Source organism: Amblyomma americanum, chromosome 1 (assembly GCF_052857255.1).
Source record: "Amblyomma americanum isolate KBUSLIRL-KWMA chromosome 1, ASM5285725v1, whole genome shotgun sequence".
Lineage (NCBI taxonomy): Eukaryota > Metazoa > Arthropoda > Arachnida > Ixodida > Ixodidae > Amblyomma > Amblyomma americanum.
The window spans coordinates 51,127,488-51,149,709 of record NC_135497.1 but is presented as its reverse complement, the minus strand read 5'-3'; the positions used below and the strand labels follow the sequence as shown (position 1 = coordinate 51,149,709).

General features: G+C 46.1%; 1 protein-coding gene across 1 annotated transcript in view; it reads right to left on the bottom strand.

The window, feature by feature from the left end:
- LOC144112801 (uncharacterized) overlaps positions 1 to 21,469 on the bottom strand; it is a 98,251-nt gene extending 76,782 nt beyond the window's left edge. The window contains exon 1 of the mRNA XM_077645614.1: positions 21,368 to 21,469. The gene's annotated coding sequence lies outside the window, so the exon portion shown is untranslated. The remainder of the gene's footprint in view (positions 1 to 21,367) is intronic.
- Between the last annotated feature and the right edge of the window lie 753 nt (positions 21,470 to 22,222).

The window sequence follows — 22,222 nt, the reverse complement described above, 5'->3', positions numbered from 1 at the left end:
TACGCCAGGTTGCACAATGATGCCTACGCCTCCCGAGAGTCTGCTCGCCCCCTCTCGGTCACGGCGGAAGACAGTACACTTCTTTAGCACCTTCGTGTGCTGAGGGCCTAGATTGGTTTCCCGCACACATAAAGCAAAAAGGGAAATTGTGTTTAAAATGTCTTTTATGTCGTTATAGTTTTACGAGGCCTCTGCAGTTCCAGTGTATTAAAGCCATCTTAAGCTGTGTTCGTGTGTGCAGATAAAATTAGACTAACTTTGAATTGGCCCCTTGACTCGGAGCCTCACATTTTTTTTATCGATACAAAGACCTCCGCCGTCCGTCCGATGTGGACGGCACGCGGCTGCCCTCGGTCGTGTCCATCGCCGCAGCCGATGCGCTGGACGACCGTGCAGGATGCGCGCTGACTTTTGAGTTAGACCTCGACCTGTGGCCCGCTGAGCCGGGGGTCTGCGCAGCCTGCTTTGGGGTTGGCGGAGTAGTATCAGCTACTCCACCAGGGGGCGCGGATGGCCCTGCCATAGGCCCACTGCGTGCGGCCTGGACAGGTGCCGAAGCCTGCTGTGATGCGCCGCGCCCACGCACCACATCGGCGAAGTTTGTTTTTGCAGTGCAGGAGAATCTGTTTGTTTCGGCGTATCGCCTTCTTGCTTCCTTGAAATAAATGTTTTCAGTGGTTTTCAGAGTAATTATTTCTTTTTTTCCAGGACGGCCAAGCCCTGGAGTATGCCGCATGGTCTCCCTCACAATTTGTGCACCGCGGGGCAGCAACACATTCAACTGACTGGTGGTCCTTCGACGAGCATTTCGCGCAAGTTTTGCGGCCGCGACAACTCTGTGAGCCGTGTCCGAACCTCTCACAATTGAAACATTGGCGCGGGTTGGGTATATATGGCCTTACATTTATTTTCAGGTACCCGACTTCAATGCTTTCAGGTAGTGCGCTGGTTTTGAAAGTAAGGATCATGTGTTTCGTATCTATTTCCTTGTTATCCTTCCGGATCATTATCCGCTGAACATTTATGACATCTTGGTCGGCAAGGCCTTCAAGCATTTCTTTTTCAGAGAGGTGAACAAAATCAATTTCAGATATGACGCCTCAGACTGTGTTCAAAGATTGGTGTGACGTGATGGAGACAGGAATCTCCCCTATCGATACATTGTTTGCAAGTTTCGAGTGCTGGACGGTGTCACGTAGTTAGAGCAGTTAGTCGCCACTAGCCATTTTTGATACCTTGTACCCAAAGCCCAATGTATCTGTCAGCCACTTTGCTACCAGGAATGAGGAAATCAGTCTTGCTTGTTGTTCTTCAGCTTTGCTGTGAGTAACATGAAATATTGGGAATGACACTTTCCTTTTTTGAAAAAAATCTTCATCGTTCCGCCCTTTTTTTAGAGAGCGATCAGGTTGGGAATGGAGGGGAGCCATAAAAAATATTTGGTTTTTCAGTCACGGTGCCAGCCGCCAGCACGGAGCCCAACAAGGGGACGGGACCGCAACTTCCACGCAAGTCCTGCCCACGCCAGCTGTACACCTCAACTACAACCAAATATGACGAAACCCAGGGTAGTTCGCCACACAAGGTTAACCCTAGCCGCCCATGAAGAAATGAAAAAAACCGGGGAACGACGAGGAGACAGGACAGTAGTCAAAAAGAAGATAGGAAAATAAAAGATGGGGAGGAGGACAGGAAAAGGCGACTGCCGATTTCCCCCGGTCGGGTCAGGCCGGAGGTGCCGTCTACAGGAAGCTGGGGCCAAAGTGGTGTGTTGCCTCCGCCAAGGGGCCTTTTGTTAGTGTCTGCTCAAATGCTGTATTTTGCTTATCTCGCCTTCTACAGAGCGGGGATGTTGAACAATATCCAGGCCCCCCCAAACGATCACTCTCAGCTAATTCATCTAAACATCTTAGTGGGAAACGGGCAACGCGTGCCAATACTGACTTGTCTTCTACTCTGGAGGCGGCAGACGTGCTTTCTCAGCTCTCGCAACTGCTTGCTGGTCAAAAACTAATCGCTAGTGACATTACAGATATTAAGAAATCTTTTTCCGCTCGTCTCAATGAACTTGAAGCTCGTGTCTCATCACTGGAATCATCTGCAACTCCTTTAGCCTCCGAGTCTTTGAGCCCTAACCTCCGTTCGGACATTATATCCTTAAAGAAAACAATATCTAACCTGGTTGTAAAGAATGAAGACTTGGAAAACCGGTCAAGGCGAAACAATCTTGTTGTGCATGGTCTACTAGAGAGTCCTGATGAAGATGGCAACAGTTTATTGTCCCAAATCTGCAAAATATTTACTGACAAGCTTCGCATAGAATGTCCACGCATCGAGCGTTGTCATCGCATCGGCAGACCCAGTAATGGACGGACACGTCCTGTCATATTAAGGATCCTTGATTTCAGTGAGAAGATTCTTGTCATGAAGAACCTATCGAAACTCAAAGGGGAAAAATTTTACATCACTGAGGATTTTTCTGCAAATGTTCGATCCCTTCGTAAGAAAATATGGAATGCATCTTCCTCGCTTCGTGACGGTGGTTCAAAGGTGAAGCTTCGGTACGATCATGCTTTCATTGATGGTGTCAGGTACACATGGGATGAAGCCTCGAGTGGCTTGAAACGGGACCCCCATCACGATGTGTCCGAATCTTCTGAGCTTCCTTTGTTATCACGTCACGAAGCCACAGGATATACTGAGCCTCCTTCGTTACCCCTTCACGAAGCAAGCGAACCTACTGAGCTTCATTCGTCACCCCGTTGACAGTTGCCTAGCTCTCCATCCAGTCTCGTTGTCTTAAATCTTAACGCTAGAAGCATCTCAAACAAACTCCCCGATCTTCTCGCGCTTGTGTCCTCCCATGACCCTCACATTATTGGCATCACTGAAACCTGGCAACACCCTGACATATATGACTCGGAATTTACCCCACCTGGTTACCTTGCTATCCGTGCCGACAGACATGAGGGCAAAGGCGGTGGTGTAGCTTTACTTCTTCGTTCATATCTTAGGTTTTCTATACTACCCGCTCCTTGCAACACTGAGTCAATTTGGTGCAAGATTTATTTAGAAAAAAAGACTGTTATTATTGGCGTTTTTTACCGACCCCCCGGAACTTCTGTTGATGTTTTGCACTCTATTAGCCAGTTCATGCATAGTCTTTCAGTGCCAAACATCATCTTCATGGGTGATTTTAACGTGCCTGGTATTCCCTGGCCATCGATGTCTTATTCTGGCCGTGATGCTTCTTTAGCAAAAGAATTGATAGATCTTTCGCTCTCTCTTGGACTCACTCAAATAGTTTCGTTTCCTACCAGACTAAATTCATTGCTAGACCTAATCTTCCTAAGCCACAACATAATAGAGACCGGATTTCAGTGCACGGTTGTCGATGGTATTTCCGACCATGAAGCAGTTCTCCTTACTCTATCCCGCTTTAATAGTAACCCACAGTGCACGTTCACGTCATTTCTGGATTTCCATCACGCTGACGACAACTCCATAATCGACAAACTGGCCGAGTGCTTCGACTCCTTTTGCGCGCTCAGCCGTGACGGCGATGTTAATGACCTTGTTGAATATTTTGAAAAGATTGTTAGTCTGTGCATTAAGTTGTTTGTTCCCGTCAATACGAAGAAAAGAAATCCTACTCTCCCTTGGATTAATCGAGATGTTTTGCAGATGTCGCGTCGTGTGTCTCGGCTGAGGCGCATGACACGTAACAATAACCCTGATTCCATTGCTGGATTTCAAGCTGCGAAAAATGAACTTCGTAATAAAATGCACTCTGCTAAAGATTTCTATTTCCGCGTTCAGCTTCGAGGGCTGCTTAGCAATAACCCTCGTAAATTTTGGCGATCTGTCCTACCCTCAGGCACTTCATCTACCTCATTCGTTATTAATGGAGAAATTGTCTCTGACCCCGCTGAAATATCTGATGCATTTAATGCTTACTTTCATTCTGTCTTTGCACGTGATAATAACATCATTCCATCTTTCAGTCTTCCTAATCATGACCATTCTATCTCTGATATCACGGTTAGCACTCAGGGCGTTTTAAATCTTATCTTGCACCTTGACTCAAAAAAATGCGCTGGACCGGACAGTATCCCAAATACCTTCCTTGCACGTTATTCTCTTTGGTCGTGTCGATATCTCTCAATTATTTTTAAACAATCTCTTTCTACTGGCATTGTACCTTCCTCATGGAAACTCGCCAATATACTCCCGCTCCATAAATCCGGCAACAAACAACTTCTTTCTAACTATAGGCCGATCTCTTTAACTGCACATTCATGTAAGATCCTAGAGCACATTATTTATAAACACATCATAGAATTTCTTGAAGCAACTAAACTTCTGTCAAGGGCTCAACACGGTTTTCGCAAGGGATTTAGTACAGTGACTCAGTTAACAGAATTTGCGCATGACATTTTTCTCAGCATAGATGCCGGTAACCAAATCGATGCCATATTCATCGATTTCTCAAAAGCTTTTGACACGGTTCTTCACTCTAAACTGTTATGCAAACAAAAAGTCATTCTCAATAACTCTCAACTCGTTGACTGGATTGCCGATTTCCTCTCGCACCGCTCCCGGTCTGTTCGCTTCAATTCCGTCGATTCTTCGAAAGCTGACGTAACCTCAGGTGTTCCCCAAGGCTCTGTCCTTGGCCCTTTGTTGTTTTTATTTTATATTAATAATTTGCCTGACAGTATAACCTCAAAGATCCGTCTATACGCCGATGATTGTGTATTTTACCACACTATTAACTCTGCCAGTGATCACTTCCTTCTGAATGAGTCATTGGTATATTCTGTGATTGGTGCAATACGTGGCAGATGAAAATCAACTTCAGCAAAACAGTTGTCATGTCTTTCACCAACCGCCTATGCCCTTCTAATTACAATTATTCATGCCCTTCTAATTACGATTATTCATCCCTGCAAAGGGTACATGAATATAAATATCTTGGCGTTGTTTTTTCACACAATATGTCATGGTCAAAACACATCAATCATATCACAGCTAAAGCTCTTAAAAAGGTAGGTTACGTGAGGCGCACAGTACGGGATGCTCCTAAAGAGACGAAATTGGTCATGTATAAAACTCTAATTCGCCCTATTCTTGAATACGCTTCCAATGTTTGGAATCCATATAAGCAATGTGAAATTGATCAAATAGAATCTGTACAACGAAAAGCTGTAAGATTTATTTTTCGCCGCTACGACTTTCATTTTTCACCCTCATCTGCGATATCTTCCTTAAACTTAAGTCCGCTCGCATCCCGCCGGAAAACTGAGTCCTTAAAACTTCTTCACTCAATAGTGCATTCTGCTAATTGCCGCTCAGGGAGTAAGTATATCACGTTTTCAAAACCATCTCTAACCAGGAGCCATCACGATCTTAATATCCAACCCTTTTTTGCCCGTACTAACGCTTTCAAATACAGTTTTTTTCCGCGTACCGTGGAGAGTTGGAACTCTTTAAATGGAAATATACGTGCCTTTTCTGTGTCTGATTTTGCGTCCGAAATTGAGACTGATGTTGTATGCAGCGTTTGTTTCACATTTTGCCATGTACCCCTTTATGCGCGCCACTGTACCGCATGATATATGTAACCACTCCTGCTATAGCCCCTGGAATGGGGCTGCAGTATTTTCAAACAAATAAATAAATAAAAGGTCCTAACGCTCGGCATCGGCTCAACCACCAGGATCCCCTTTTCCCCGTACACGGCGTTGCCACGCACGGCTAGACGCGGGTGCTCGGGTCCGTGGTGATGCACTGTTCACCATCATCCCTTTGCGGGGATGTCCCAGCGGATGCTCGGGAACCCGAGGTGTCGCCACTCACCAACGCCTGCAAGCTGCAGACGCCCCCCTGCGAGGATATTCTTAGCATGATCTCATATTAAATGCTCTAACTTGTACAGAAAGGCACAATTTAAGTGTCCAGAAAACTTGTACACTGTATTGTAAGATCATCACATGGTGCTAGTGGTCAGGCCATGGACCTTAAATGGGTAAGCTATATGAGTATCGCAGCTCAAAGAAAGCCTTTAAACAAAGTTTTGACGCCCTAAATGGCACAATGTAAATAGGGGCTAATTTTGAATACATTTTTTCTGTTACTAAGAGGCACTCCTTCCTCGCCGCGAGGTTCCACTTCCTCAGGCATAAACGTAGCAGTGATAATGAGGGAAACCGAGAGATCTCATCAAGCCGAAGAAGCAGCAAAAACTGTCATTCCAGTTAGTGAACATGACATTGGACTGTACATTAATAACACAGGTGTTCGTGATGACGTCAAAGAGCAGCGAAGTCTGGGCGCCGCACTGTGGCTACGACAAAATACGACAAAAGACGCAATTTCAAGTCTCACTAGACTCAACGATACAAGTGGTTTGCTTTTTCTGATGTTCAAAAGGGGATGTAAAACTTGCGTGATTTTTTGCGCTAAAACTGAAGCTGGTGTTCACTAAGCGTGCAAAAGACTCGTGACCAGATCATTTAGAAAATGTAAACATGCAATTGAAACTTTCCAAAGCCATTCACGGACAGATTACCTCAAGAGGGCTACTACTGAAGCGCAAACCTTCTTCGATGTGGTGAGAGATAGAGTGGATAGTGTTCGCATGCAGCTCAACCACCAAGCGAAGGATTTGTGTGAAGATATCAAGATGAAACTGCGCGATGTCGTCGAGACTATCGTGCTCTGCGGAAGACAAGAACTCGCTCTAAGGGCCGGCCAAGATGAAGTTGCGAATTACCTACTCTGGAAAGGCCAATGAAAAAAGGCGGCAACTTAAGGACGGTTTTACGTGGCAGAGCAGATGGAGGGGACACCACGTCGGCTGATCGCATTCAAAGGGCTAGAAACAGCGCTTTGTACTCAAGTCCACATATACAAAATGATATCATTTCTATAATCGGGAAGCTAATCCAATATAAAATAGCCATAGAGGCCAATAAAGCAAAGTGTTTGAGAGCACACCAAGACGAAAAACGACAACGTGTGCAAACCTAAGAGAACTATACAGATGTGAGGCTGCTCTCATGTTTTCTACCACAATCTAGCGTAATGTACAAATACCTTAACAGCTGCAGCTGAATCTCGTGTTAACCAGTGGTAAGTAAGTAAGTAAGTAAGTAAGTAAGTAAGTAAGTTCTTTATTCCAAGCAAGTGTACATACTTGAGGGGGAGGGCAAAATGCATATTAAGCCTGACGAGGCCCATCCCCCCTGGTGCACCTGGCACAGCAACACAGCGTAACATGTTACATATAAATTAACACAAACGAATTACAATGGCAAGATTACCACAAACACGTAAAAAAATGAAACAAAATAAGTAGTCATTTAAATCATTGATTAGAAACATTTTCCGAGTGTAAGTTTATGAGGTTTCTACTAGAAGTATTTCTGTTAATTTTTTTCCTAAATAGGCGCTCATTTCTGTATTTATGGATGAGATCTTTTATGTGTTTGTTAGAATTTAAAAGAACTGTTATCTGGTATATCGTACTTTGAGCGCCATAATTTGTTCTTATTCTGGGCGGCCTGGTACAATAATCTCTCAGCTGGTACTTTTTGGTGTTGATCGGTGTGCATGATCACCTCTGTACCTCTGTAAAACAAGTGGTGAGCATGACTGGCAAGCCGCAATGTATTTAGTTTATAAATATTTATTATCTTTAAGCTACCCCAATGTGTAACTGTGGTCTCTAGATAATAAATACCTGCAATGACTCTGATCGCTCTTTTTTGTAGCAAATAGAGTAATTTCAAATTTGTGCCCGATGTGCTCCCACAAACCAGAAGGCAGTAGTGAGGATGAGATTGCACATGCGCAAAGTAAAGTTATTGTTTTTTTAACCACATTGGAAGAATAGACCTAAATTCATTGATGATGCCATTGGAGGGTGCTACTTTCAATCGTACAGAGTTTATGTGGTCATTCCACAACAACTTTTCATTAAATATGACTCAGAGGAACCGCACAGACTCAGCACGTTGGATAACATTATTTCTGAAAATATAGTTTAAAGGATACAAACTTTGCTTTATTGACATTTAATTCTAACCTATTTGCGCTTAACCAAACAGAGATCTAATCCAACCAAAGATTGCATTTCTCAACTATAGTTTCGATATGTTCTCCGCTGAAAAACACATTTGTGTCGTCCGCATATAGTATTATTTCAGGAGGGTTTGGTAAATTGACAATATCATTTATATGTATGAGGAAGAGAAGTGGCCCGAGACTGGAGCCCTGTGGCACGCCAGTACGCATTAAGCCGTATTCCGAAGGGATACGGTTTTTATTTATTTATTTATTTTACCCTCAGGGCTTACAGAAGCATTGTAGAGGGGAGGGGCAGAAATACAAGGAACACTATGCAATTTGGTTAATAAAAGGGAACAGAGAAAAAAAAATAAGGCAACAACAACAACGACGAAAGAAGAACAAAAACGTCAGGTATTCAAAGCACACGGGCAGGTTACAAATGCGCAATAGTTTGATTGAACAGAATGCAGCATAGTACAGTATCAACATACATAAAAAAATAAAAAAAAATAAAAAATAAAGGAACAGTCATACAGAACATGATAAACGCCAGTGCAAGTTTTTAAAAATAAAATAAAAAAGGGCTTCAAAATATGTTAGTAAGGCAAGTACGAAATCGGTGGTTGTCAGTGATAGCGACCAGGTCAGCAGGTAGTTGGTTCCAGTCACGGGATGTTTTTGGTAGAAATGAATGTGCATATGTCGTGGTGTTGTGTCGAGGTATGGCGACTTTGTAGCAGTGATCTACACGGGCAGAAACATGAGCAGCATCTGTGATAAGGCGCGTCCTGAGTTGATGGTTATGATGATAAATTTTATGGAAGAGGCAAATACGAGCAATGTTACGACGGACAGTGAGAGGGGGCAAATTTAGGCTTAGTTTCATGTTAGTGACGCTTGCTGTGCGGTGGTAATTATTGAGAATAAAACGAGCAGAGCGATTTTGTACGCTCTCCAAGGTTTTATTCAGTGATACATGGCCAGGGTCCCATATGGATGAAGCGTACTCGAGATTTGGTCGTACATAGGTAGTATACAGCTGTTTTTTAAGTGGAGACGGCGCTAGTGAAAAGTTACGTTTCAAATACCCAAGCATGCGATTGGCTTTGGCTGTTACTAGGTAATATGAAACTTCCAGGATAGGTTATTCGCAATGTGTACTCCAAGGTACTTATAAGTTGAAACGGAGTCGAGTGGAGAATCATTAATACAATAGCTTGGACAGGATGATTGACTGCGGGGAATTCGCATTGTTTTGCATTTTGTAGCATTCAGTTTCATCTGCCAAATGGAGCACCAAGAAGCGATATTATTCAAGTCAGTCTGGAGTAAAGTCACATCGGAAGCATTAGCTATTTTACGGTAAATTACACAGTCATCAGCGAAAAGACAAATAGAGCTAGAAACACACTTGGGTAAGTCATTAATATAAATAAGAAATAGCAATGGAGCCAAGACAGATCCCGGAGCCACTCCTGATTGGACGGGTACCTCAAGGGAGTCAGTCTCGTTAGCTGTGACATACTGGGTGCGGTTTGAAAGAAATGCGATTATCCAGTTAAGTACTACAGGATCGATGTTAAGGCGACTGAGTTTTAGTATAAGAAGTTGATGGTTGATCTTATCAAAGGCCTTCGAAAAATCTAGAAACGCACAATCAGTAATGAACCCCGAGTCTAAAAATGAATGTAGATCATTGGTGAACATAAGTAACTGTGTTTCGCATGAGTATAATTTGCGGAATCCATGCTGGGAGGGGTGAAAAAACTGGTTTGATTCGAGAAAGTTGACGAGGTTGGTGAAAATTATGTGCTCAAGTACTTTGCAGGGTATTGATGTCAAGGAAATGGGGCGATAGTTAGACGGTTTGTGTGAATGGCCAGATTTGTATATAGGAACAACTTTCCCTGTTTTCCAGTCTTTGGGTAGACAGCTCTCGGGAAGTGATTTGGTAAAAATAAAGCTTAATAAAATAGAGCAGTATTCAGTAGTGTTCTGAAGGAATTTTGATGTGATTCCATCGACACCACAAGACGATGATCGTTTCAGTTTACTAATGATGGTTCTGATTCCGGTGGGATCAAAAACAATGGGGTGCATTGGAGAAAAATGAGCGTGAGGGAAAAGCGGGCATTGAGTGGCTGAGGGACTAGTGAACGAGAGAGAGAAGGTGTTATTCAATAAGGCAGCGCATAAATTTTCAGGGACCTGTTTGCCACACTCGTCAATCAGAGTGATTGTTCGATCGTTGGAGCTCTTTACAATGTTCCAAAATTGTTTCGGATTCGTACTTATTAAGGAAGGAAGTGTCGTGTTAAAGAAATTGAATTTAGCTGTTTTCAGAGCGTTTGTGTAGTTTTGTGCTGCCTGATTGTATATTGACCATCGGTTAGGACTACATCTCATTTTTGCTTGGCGAAAGAGCCTTTTTTTCTTATTGGATAAGCGTTTTAGATAGGTGTTATACCAGGGGGCACTGGATGAGTGATGGATCGTTCTTAGTGGAATATACTTGTCACTGAGATGGAGAAGTTTACTTTTGAAAGATGACCAGAGTTCGGAAACTGAAAGCCTCGAGTGGATTAGCAAAATGTCATCGAGAAATGAGGAGAGCTCCATGTTAATAGCGTCAAAGTTGGCTTTGTTGTAATCTCGGATACGTTTCTTTTGTCGCTTTGCTCGCGTAGATGGCACTGAAAACGAGAAGTGTAATATGTCATGGTCGCTGAAGCCTGGTACGTGTAACACTGCAGAACTGATGTCAGGAGCTGATGTAAGTATTAGATCAATCAGAGAAGATGACGACGGTGTTACACGTGTTGGTAGATTGACAAGCTGAGATAAACTGAAGTCAGAACAAACAGTGACAAAGTTAGAAGCTTCAGCGGTAGTAGAACTAGCGCAAAGATTGGACCAGTCAATGCTTGGGAAGTTAAAATCCCCAAGCAAAAAAATAGGTGCACCAGGAAACTGTACAGTGATTTGGTTAAGACAGTCATGGATACCTTCACAAAACGCCGTGCTGCAATTGGGAGGGCGGTAACAGGCACCAATGACAAATTTTTTGAAAGCAACAGTTATACAGCACCAAACTGTTTCTAAGTCACAATCAACAGATATAGGAAAACACTGAAAACTTTCATTGATAGCAATTAGGACTCCACCACCCATTCTATCAGCTCGATCATAACGAAGAGTAACGAAGTGTTTATTGCAGTCGAACAGTTCATTTGATGATATTTTCTCAGAAAGCCAAGTTTCGGTTAGGACAATTATGTCTGCTTCAGAGTCGTTAATTAGCGCATTAAGATAGTCCTTTTTATTGTAGAGGCTGCGAATGTTCGTGTATAGCACGGAAACTTTCGACACTGATCCGCTTCCCCTCACCCATCCCTAACTTTTGGACGAGTAAGTGCGGCCAGAACGTGTTGCCATGGTGGGTGGGGCCTCGTTATCAACTGTTCGGCTAGCGGGTGGCATCTCGCGTATGTTGTTGGTAAGCGCGTCATAAAAGTAGCATTTGTCTTTGGCAAGTAATTTATTGTGACGTAGCTTGTACTTAGTTTTGAGTGATTTCGCGAACTCAAGAAGTTTCTTTCGAGCTTGTCGAGTAGCTGGGCAGAAGTCCTCGCTCATGCTGAAATCGCTATCCTGAAGGCCGGACCGCTTGGAAAATACCAGCTCTTTGGTCTTGTGGGTTATGAATTTAACAATAAGCGGCCTGTTTTTTTCGGAATCGTATCGGCCAATTCTATGAGCACGCGCTACCGCATCTGATGTTAGCTGCAGCTCAAGTTCCTCAGAAAGTAGAGCTAAAAGTTTTTCTTCGGACTGCTGGGGTGTTTCTGATTCGTCGTCACTGATTCCAAAAAAAATTAAATTATCGCGACGAGAATGGTCTTCCATTGATCAAGTCGAGAGCGGAGGACTATGGAATCTTGTTCAAGGCGGTCAATGTTTTCTTGTGCTTCATTCATGTCTAGCTGTACGGTTGCCAATGAAGCGGTTTGCTGCTCAACACTTGCTAAACGTTCATTTATTTCAAATATGGTGCTAGTGAGCAAGACCTGCTCCTGCTTGATTTCAATAATAGTCTGGGATAAGTTAGTTTGGTTTGCTTCTATCCTGATGCATCTCTCGTTGGTTTCTTTAACCATTTTGAGCAATTCAGTCATATCGTTATCTTTCGCTCCCGGGTTTTCTTCAACATCACCACACATTAACAGAAAGAGCGAGCAAAATGAGGCTGCCAGTGTTCCAGGGCATGGAAGCAGAATAATAAATGGATCATCTGATTTAAAGCATTTAGTAGGGAGATATGGACGACTAACCTGCGCAAAGAAGACGATAACGTGTGAGTGCATCATCGTCGAAGAGGCGCTTCCATGTCCACTGAAGACGAACCGCTCGGCGTCCGCTTTTAAGCCGTCCGTTTTTCGAAATGTTGATGACGCTGTGGCTGGACTACGATGAATGAGGCCTGGTCTAGCAGTGCAGATGGCAAAAAGGCAGGGGAAGCCGGCGGAATGCGGCAAACCAGCGAAGCTTTGTCCAGGCAATTCAGTGTTCTTTTCACTGGAGTCGAATGTTCCGGCTTTGAAGGGCGTTTCCGCACCATGATTGCAGTAGCTGAAGATAGCAGCAAGCTGCGCAAAGAAGACGATAACGTGTGAGTGCATCATCGTCGAAGAGGTGCTTCCATGCCCACTGAAGACGAACCGCTCGGCGTCCGCTTTTAAGCCGTCCGTTTTTCGAAATGTTGATGACGCTGTGGCTGGACTACGATGAATGAGGCCTGGTCTAGCAGTGCAGATGGCAAAAAGGCAGGGGAAGCCGGCGGAATGCGGCAAACCAGCGAAGCTTTGTCCAGGCAATTCAGTGTTCTTTTCACTGGAGTCGAATGTTCCGGCTTTGAAGGGCGTTTCCGCACCATGATTGCAGTAGCTGAAGATAGCAGCAAGCTGCGCAAAGAAGACGATAACGTGTGAGTGCATCATCGTCGAAGAGGTGCTTCCATGCCCACTGAAGACGAACCGCTCGGCGTCCGCTTTTAAGCCGTCCGTTTTTCGAAATGTTGATGACGCTGTGGCTGGACTACGATGAATGAGGCCTGGTCTAGCAGTGCAGATGGCAAAAAGGCAGGGGAAGCCGGCGGAATGCGGCAAACCAGCGAAGCTTTGTCCAGGCAATTCAGTGTTCTTTTCACTGGAGTCGAATGTTCCGGCTTTGAAGGGCGTTTCCGCACCATGATTGCAGTAGCTGAAGATAGCAGCAAGCTGCGCAAAGAAGACGATAACGTGTGAGTGCATCATCGTCGAAGAGGTGCTTCCATGCCCACTGAAGACGAACCGCTCGGCGTCCGCTTTTAAGCCGTCCGTTTTTCGAAATGTTGATGACGCTGTGGCTGGACTACGATGAATGAGGCCTGGTCTAGCAGTGCAGATGGCAAAAAGGCAGGGGAAGCCGGCGGAATGCGGCAAACCAGCGAAGCTTTGTCCAGGCAATTCAGTGTTCTTTTCACTGGAGTCGAATGTTCCGGCTTTGAAGGGCGTTTCCGCACCATGATTGCAGTAGCTGAAGATAGCAGAAAGCTGCGCAAAGAAGACGATAACGTGTGAGTGCATCATCGTCGAAGAGGCGCTTCCATGTCCACTGAAGACGAACCGCTCGGCGTCCGCTTTTAAGCCGTCCGTTCTTCGAAATGTTGATGACGCTGTGGCTGGACTACGATGAATGAGGCCTGGTCTAGCAGTGCAGATGGCAAAAAGGCAGGGGAAGCCGGCGGAATGCGGCAAACCAGCGAAGCTTTGTCCAGGCAATTCAGTGTTCTTTTCACTGGAGTCGAATGTTCCGGCTTTGAAGGGCGTTTCCGCACCATGATTGCAGTAGCTGAAGATAGCAGAAAGCTGCGCAAAGAAGACGATAACGTGTGAGTGCATCATCGTCGAAGAGGTGCTTCCATGCCCACTGAAGACGAACCGCTCGGCGTCCGCTTTTAAGCCGTCCGTTTTTCGAAATGTTGATGACGCTGTGGCTGGACTCCGATGGATGAGGCCTGGTCTAGCAGTGCAGATGGCAAAAAGGCAGGGGAAGCCGGCGGAATGCGGCAAACCAGCGAAGCTTTGTCCAGGCAATTCAGTGTTCTTTTCACTGGAGTCGAATGTTCCGGCTTTGAAGGGCGTTTCCGCACCATGATTGCAGTAGCTGAAGATAGCAGCAAGCTGCGCAAAGAAGACGATAACGTGTGAGTGCATCATCGTCGAAGAGGTGCTTCCATGCCCACTGAAGACGAACCGCTCGGCGTCCGCTTTTAAGCCGTCCGTTTTTCGAAATGTTGATGACGCTGTGGCTGGACTCCGATGGATGAGGCCTGGTCTAGCAGTGCAGATGGCAAAAAGGCAGGGGAAGCCGGCGGAATGCGGCAAACCAGCGAAGCTTTGTCCAGGCAATTCAGTGTTCTTTTCACTGGAGTCGAATGTTCCGGCTTTGAAGGGCGTTTCCGCACCATGATTGCAGTAGCTGAAGATAGCAGAAAGCTGCGCAAAGAAGACGATAACGTGTGAGTGCATCATCGTCGAAGAGGTGCTTCCATGCCCACTGAAGACGAACCGCTCGGCGTCCGCTTTTAAGCCGTCCGTTTTTCGAAATGTTGATGACGCTGTGGCTGGACTACGATGAATGAGGCCTGGTCTAGCAGTGCAGATGGCAAAAAGGCAGGGGAAGCCGGCGGAATGCGGCAAACCAGCGAAGCTTTGTCCAGGCAATTCAGTGTTCTTTTCACTGGAGTCGAATGTTCCGGCTTTGAAGGGCGTTTCCGCACCATGATTGCAGTAGCTGAAGATAGCAGAAAGCTGCGCAAAGAAGACGATAACGTGTGAGTGCATCATCGTCGAAGAGGTGCTTCCATGCCCACTGAAGACGAACCGCTCGGCGTCCGCTTTTAAGCCGTCCGTTTTTCGAAATGTTGATGACGCTGTGGCTGGACTACGATGAATGAGGCCTGGTCTAGCAGTGCAGATGGCAAAAAGGCAGGGGAAGCCGGCGGAATGCGGCAAACCAGCGAAGCTTTGTCCAGGCAATTCAGTGTTCTTTTCACTGGAGTCGAATGTTCCGGCTTTGAAGGGCGTTTCCGCACCATGATTGCAGTAGCTGAAGATAGCAGAAAGCTGCGCAAAGAAGACGATAACGTGTGAGTGCATCATCGTCGAAGAGGTGCTTCCATGCCCACTGAAGACGAACCGCTCGGCGTCCGCTTTTAAGCCGTCCGTTTTTCGAAATGTTGATGACGCTGTGGCTGGACTCCGATGGATGAGGCCTGGTCTAGCAGTGCAGATGGCAAAAAGGCAGGGGAAGCCGGCGGAATGCGGCAAACCAGCGAAGCTTTGTCCAGGCAATTCAGTGTTCTTTTCACTGGAGTCGAATGTTCCGGCTTTGAAGGGCGTTTCCGCACCATGATTGCAGTAGCTGAAGATAGCAGCAAGCTGCGCAAAGAAGACGATAACGTGTGAGTGCATCATCGTCGAAGAGGTGCTTCCATGCCCACTGAAGACGAACCGCTCGGCGTCCGCTTTTAAGCCGTCCGTTTTTCGAAATGTTGATGACGCTGTGGCTGGACTCCGATGGATGAGGCCTGGTCTAGCAGTGCAGATGGCAAAAAGGCAGGGGAAGCCGGCGGAATGCGGCAAACCAGCGAAGCTTTGTCCAGGCAATTCAGTGTTCTTTTCACTGGAGTCGAATGTTCCGGCTTTGAAGGGCGTTTCCGCACCATGATTGCAGTAGCTGAAGATAGCAGAAAGCTGCGCAAAGAAGACGATAACGTGTGAGTGCATCATCGTCGAAGAGGTGCTTCCATGCCCACTGAAGACGAACCGCTCGGCGTCCGCTTTTAAGCCGTCCGTTTTTCGAAATGTTGATGACGCTGTGGCTGGACTCCGATGGATGAGGCCTGGTCTAGCAGTGCAGATGGCAAAAAGGCAGGGGAAGCCGGCGGAATGCGGCAAACCAGCGAAGCTTTGTCCAGGCAATTCAGTGTTCTTTTCACTGGAGTCGAATGTTCCGGCTTTGAAGGGCGTTTCCGCACCATGATTGCAGTAGCTGAAGATAGCAGCAAGCTGCGCAAAGAAGACGATAACGTGTGAGTGCATCATCGTCGAAGAGGTGCTTCCATGCCCACTGAAGACGAACCGCTCGGCGTCCGCTTTTAAGCCGTCCGTTTTTCGAAATGTTGATGACGCTGTGGCTGGACTCCGATGGATGAGGCCTGGTCTAGCAGTGCAGATGGCAAAAAGGCAGGGGAAGCCGGCGGAATGCGGCAAACCAGCGAAGCTTTGTCCAGGCAATTCAGTGTTCTTTTCACTGGAGTCGAATGTTCCGGCTTTGAAGGGCGTTTCCGCACCATGATTGCAGTAGCTGAAGATAGCAGAAAGCTGCGCAAAGAAGACGATAACGTGTGAGTGCATCATCGTCGAAGAGGTGCTTCCATGCCCACTGAAGACGAACCGCTCGGCGTCCGCTTTTAAGCCGTCCGTTTTTCGAAATGTTGATGACGCTGTGGCTGGACTCCGATGGATGAGGCCTGGTCTAGCAGTGCAGATGGCAAAAAGGCAGGGGAAGCCGGCGGAATGCGGCAAACCAGCGAAGCTTTGTCCAGGCAATTCAGTGTTCTTTTCACTGGAGTCGAATGTTCCGGCTTTGAAGGGCGTTTCCGCACCATGATTGCAGTAGCTGAAGATAGCAGAAAGCTGCGCAAAGAAGACGATAACGTGTGAGTGCATCATCGTCGAAGAGGTGCTTCCATGCCCACTGAAGACGAACCGCTCGGCGTCCGCTTTTAAGCCGTCCGTTTTTCGAAATGTTGATGACGCTGTGGCTGGACTCCGATGGATGAGGCCTGGTCTAGCAGTGCAGATGGCAAAAAGGCAGGGGAAGCCGGCGGAATAGTGCGCTGGTTTCTCGATTCCAGATAGCTAGATATTAGTTGGAGTGCAGTACCACGTACTCCATAAAACTGAAGTTTGCTAAGGAGTATTTTGTGATCAACGAAATCAAACGCTTTCCTAAATTCTAGGAACAAGCCGAGTGTTACCAATTTATTTTCAATGTTATTGAGTTGTGCGTCTTTTATTTTTAATAAAGCAGTCTCTGTTGATTTTCCTCTTTGAAAGCCGTGTTGAGCATTTACTATGACTGAGAATTTCTCTAAAAAATTTACCAAGCTGGTGCTAATAACTTCTCCAGCAATTTTCGCAAACCGAGACAGGAGAGATATTGATTCGCAAACCGAGACAGGAGAGATATTGATCGATACTTGTTTAGATCATTCTGAATACCTCTTTTATGTATAACTGATATCCTTGCAACTTTCAGCTGTTGTGGAAAATTACCTTCTTTGAGCATAAAATCACAAATATGTGAAAAAACGGGAGCTATGATTGTACAAACTTCCTCTACAGTTTGGGCTTTAATGTTGTCTACTCCAGCAGCAGAATTATCTTTCAAATAAATTATGTAATGTGAGATTTCCGATACTGTTGTGGGGTTCAAAAAAACTGTACGCTGTTGATTGCAGGTGAGGAATGTTAACGGGTCGGAAGTGGTGTATTGTGAATTCGCACTGTCGCCTGCTGCCAGAAGGTGCTTGTTGAATTTGTTAGAAAGTTAAATATCTTTGTAGCTTTGGCCGTCGACTGCAATCTTCCGCCAATTTCAACGCGATAGCGTTAAAGGCCCCGTTACGCAGAAAATTCGCCGTCGGCGCTGTCGGCGTTGTGGGCGATAAATAGTGTGGCGTTGCGTGGCCCAGGCAGCCCGGTCTCGGAGAAGCAACCTACGTGGGCTACGTAGGTCACGTGACCTTGTAATGACATCACAACATACCCACCCGACTGTGAGCAAACTAACGACCATGGCAGGTGGCAGTTCAATTAATGATTGATCGCGAGAGGTTGTTCAGGAAGAGCAACCTGCAGGTTACACAAACCTCACCGGTAGCAACACCTGCCATCGCAGGGCAGTTGCTCATCCTTTAACCGCTGCACCATTGCGCAAGGAGTATAGTATGGGGGCTCCCGGAGACATATGATCGTAAAGCTGAGAATGTGAAATTCCGCATATATGGTCATTAACTCATTAACGCTATCGCGTCATACCTTAGAGTTAATTTGTTCACTGCAATTTTTTTATCATCCTTTGCAGTTTGTCCCCTGAGTTACTTAACAATGCAAAGCAATCAGTGAATCGCAGAACACTATGGTAGTGTTCCTTAACATTTATCCCCAAATGTCCGCAATCCAGGTCTCTGAATGCCTCCTGTAAACATGGGGTGGATAGCGTTGGAGAGATCGTGACCCCCTGCCTGACTCCTTTCCTTATTGGGCCTTTAACGCGATAGCGTTAAGGCTCCCGATCTGCAGGAAGCCCGATGTCGGCGTTGTCGTCGTTGTGAGTGAGGAAGCAGGTGGCCCACTTGCCACCTACGTCACGTGCACTTGAGACGGGGCAGGTGCCAGTTCAATGACTGATCGCGAAAGGTTGCTCGGGGAGAGCAACCAGACTCTCTTTCATCGCTTAAAGGGGCTGTGAAGGGGGCTCTAATAAAGTTGCGGCATGCCTGGGATATTGCAGCACGCCGCTTCACGAATGGTGTCCACCAAGGATTTTTTTTAAATGCGCTTTGTAGAAGATGAGTTATCTGTAGTTAAAATTTGAATTTCAGCGTCTTCGCGCATTTTTCTCTCCTCTCGTCACTTTTTGCACGCTGTAAGGTAGGCGCTCCTTCGCCGAACCCCACCCCCCCTCCGAGCGGAGCTTCCCGACCCGCCGGAGCTAAGCGGCTTATTGGCCGCGGCCACGGTAGCTGCCTGACGTCGGAAAGAATCTAACCAATGGCCACCTTTCACCTTGTCTACGCAGAAGCGGGGGACGGAGGAGGGCGCGAGCATGAAAACGTCGCCGGGAAGAGCTCGCCAACTTTGACGCGTGATTGTGGGTCGTCTACCGCGTGTAGAAGAGTATTATTTGGCTCTGGTTTTCATGGCAACACAGTGCAGTGATTAAGTGAGTTAATGGGCTCTCCTCGGAAGGCGTTTCAGAGCCCCTTTAAAGAAGTATGATCACCTAATTTTCGTGACATGTTTTCTCCCCTACAATGATGCGCAAGACACTACCTAACATGAATCACCATGCGATATTCGCCTACGACCGCTAAATAATTTATAATTTTTTTTTCTGTAGTGCTGTTTCGGTTTCGGTTTCAACAGCCGAACGATTGCTGTGACGTCAAAGTGTACTTCTGTCTCACGTGAGGCATGAAAAAATGTTCATATAATCGCTGCTTCATCTAATTAATTTACTGCAGTGATGAAGCCAGCCTTCCTCAAGAGCTGTAATGACAATGAATGAGGAAGCAGCGTTTATATTGCAGTTTTCTTCATGTCTCACGTGACCTGTAAGTACACGCTGACATCACAGTCCTCATTCGGCTGTTGAAACCGAGACCGAAACAGCACGAGAAAGAAATGCGATTATAAATTATATAGCGGTCGTAGGAGAATACCAGGCGGTATTCCATGTATAATAATGCCGTACGGATAATTACAAACAAGAAAACACGCACCCAATATTTAGTTGTCTATACTCCAGTTACAGCTGCACCACTGCGCCAGGTGTGGTATTAGTCCCGTTTTGCTGCTCATATTGCTCACGATAGTACAATACATCGCTGTGCAATATCACGGCACATCGCTAATACAGGTGGATGAAGACAAAGTCGCATATAGAGAAAAGACTGAGCTGACAGCACAAGCGCGCACCCTACAACATCCCTCAACTCCTTTCTAAGGGCTCGTTTAATATAACTATGCTGTTCAAAATTCTATTGCTGCTTTTTCATCCGTCCATTATTGCATCAAGCGATGTGACACCGCCCTTATCATCGGTATCGACCTATCAGCACAACCAACGTGCAAGAATTAAATACACACAAATTGAACATAATTCTTGCATTACATTAGCCTCAAGCATTGTGTTCCGTTGTACATTTTAGTTTTTTTACGCAATCAAGATAAGCTCAATACCTCTGAAGGAACAAGACCACACGGAAATGCAAAAACAGCGATTCGCCGAAATGGCGGCAAAATAGGGAACCATGGGAACTGCTTGGGGACAGTAGAAGAAAGACAGGAAATGCTCGAATGGCAACCAGAGCAGCGGAAGCTCGCCGCCATCTTGAGTACAGGTACTTGAAAATGGCGGGCACCTAGGCCTAGAATTCGTTGTAGGGCGCTCCCTATGAAGACATGGATTAGGACAAAGTCGCATATAGAGAAAAGACTGAGCTGACGGCACAGGCGTGTACCCTAAAACATCCCTCAACCCGTTTCTAAGGGCTCGTTTAATATAACTATTCTGTTCAAAATCTATTCCTGCTTTTTTATCCGTCCATTATTGCATCAAGCGATGCGACACCACCGTTATCATCGGGATCGACCAGTCAGCGCAACCAACGTCCAAGAATTAAGTACAAACAAATTGAAAATAATTGTTACACTAGATTGGCCTCGAGCATTGTGTTTCGTAGTACATTTTAGCTTTTTTTTTTACGCAATCAGGAGAAGCTCAATACCTATGAAGGAACAAGACCACACGGAAATGCAAAAACACGATTCGACGAAATGACGGCAGAATAGGGAAGCATGGGAACCACTTGGGGAGAGTAGAAGAAAGACATGAAATGCTCGAATGGCAACAGCGGAAGCTGGCCGCCATCTTGAGTACAGGTACGTCAAAATGGCGGGCACCTAGGCCTGGAATTCGTTGTAGGGCGGTGCCTGGCGAGTAATGCGAATGTTACTGATGTAATACTAGGTCCATCTGTATAGAACTGGTTTATCTTCCAAAATGGTGCATTGCAGGTTCCCTCATTCTGACACCAATATGCCTGGCCCCTCGCGTCTTGCTTGCGTAACAAATTACGTTAGAGCATGTCACGTGAGCCTTTAATGCGCAGTTGAGGAACCAAGCTTTCAATCTTAAAGCCTAATCACTTGCTCTTACTTTGGCGCTCGCCAAGACGAAAACTGGTTCTTCACGCGCGCTCGTCCACCTCTATGGCTACCTGCGGCTACGTTACCGTGACTTAGGCCTAACGGCGGTGACTAAAGGGCCGCCAAAAATGTTAACAGATTTAAAACGTTTTTACCGCTCATTAATTTTCATAAAGCGTTAAATGCGCGATAAACATCACTGATCATGCACGTAACACAAGTAAATGCACCTAGCGCAGCCTCCATATTACCGTATGCCGTCTTCGCACGTCGTCGCCGTCCACAGGTCGTCCCTTGTAGTCGAGGTGCGTCTGTTCTGGAGGGTGGTCGGAAGCCGTCTGATTCGCAGGCGGCGAGACTAGACCGTCGCTACGCAGGCGCCGACTTGACAGACGATCCCATGGCGACTGCGCACTGCACGCACCGCAGCGGCATGCACCCTTTCTTTCTCGCTTGGCGTTTCGCGCTTCCGCGACTCGGGTTCCTTGCCGTGGGGTGCCCGCATGCCGCCCTCCGCGCCCGTCTTTGTACGCGCCGTGGGAAAGCATTGTGTCCCATGGGCAGCGCGCACCGCAGCATCCGCACGGTGTCATTTCAGCCACGACTGGGGCAGGCGTAGCGCACGTGCAGTTGCGTTGTGCGGCAGACCACGCAAACGATACCCCTAGAAACCGCCACGTCAAGACGTCACGATTGACGTCACTACATATCTTGCCCGATTTCACAGGTATCACGTGCGCCCTAAGAATGGGCGTTGACGACAGTTTCGAGGTTAGCTGCTGTAGTTTGGGCTAGATCTTACTCCAACGCTTCGCCTCAGCGTCGTTTTAAAACGTGCTGCAGACTGTCCTTATTTGAAACCGAAATATTTCCTTCGAATAGTAAGTCACGCTGTAAGATCAGTTCACAGAAGGCTTCTCTTTCCCCTCCCTTCCCCAAATTCTCTTAAATAGAATAAAAATTAAAAAATGAGCTTCCTTGTGTCAGCAATACGCATAAAATTCCAGTCACAAATTTCTACTTACTTCGTGTGTATATAATAGAAGAAAAGAGTATCCAAAATATTTGAAAAAACTCGGTGGAATTCTAGTCAATAAAAGTTATTG